Here is a 277-nt window from a genome sequence, read left to right as displayed (position 1 = left end):
AGGATGAGGAAGAGGATGAGGATAGGATGAGGACGAGAATGAGGATACGATGGGGATGAAGAAGAGGATAAGGAGGAGGATGAGGAAGAGGATAGGAGTTGGAAGAGAATGAGGATGAGGGTAAGATGTGGATGAGGACGAGGATGAGGAAGAGGATGAGGATAACGAAGAGGATAGGATGAGGATGAGAATAGGAAAAGGATGAGGATGAGGAAGAGAATTAGGATAAGGAGGATGATAGGATGAGGACGAGAATGAGAATGAGGATAGGATGACG

This window comes from Lupinus angustifolius, chromosome LG11 (assembly GCF_001865875.1).
Source record: "Lupinus angustifolius cultivar Tanjil chromosome LG11, LupAngTanjil_v1.0, whole genome shotgun sequence".
Lineage (NCBI taxonomy): Eukaryota > Viridiplantae > Streptophyta > Magnoliopsida > Fabales > Fabaceae > Lupinus > Lupinus angustifolius.
The sequence above is the reverse complement of the archived record's forward strand: the minus strand, read 5'-3'. Positions refer to the sequence as shown.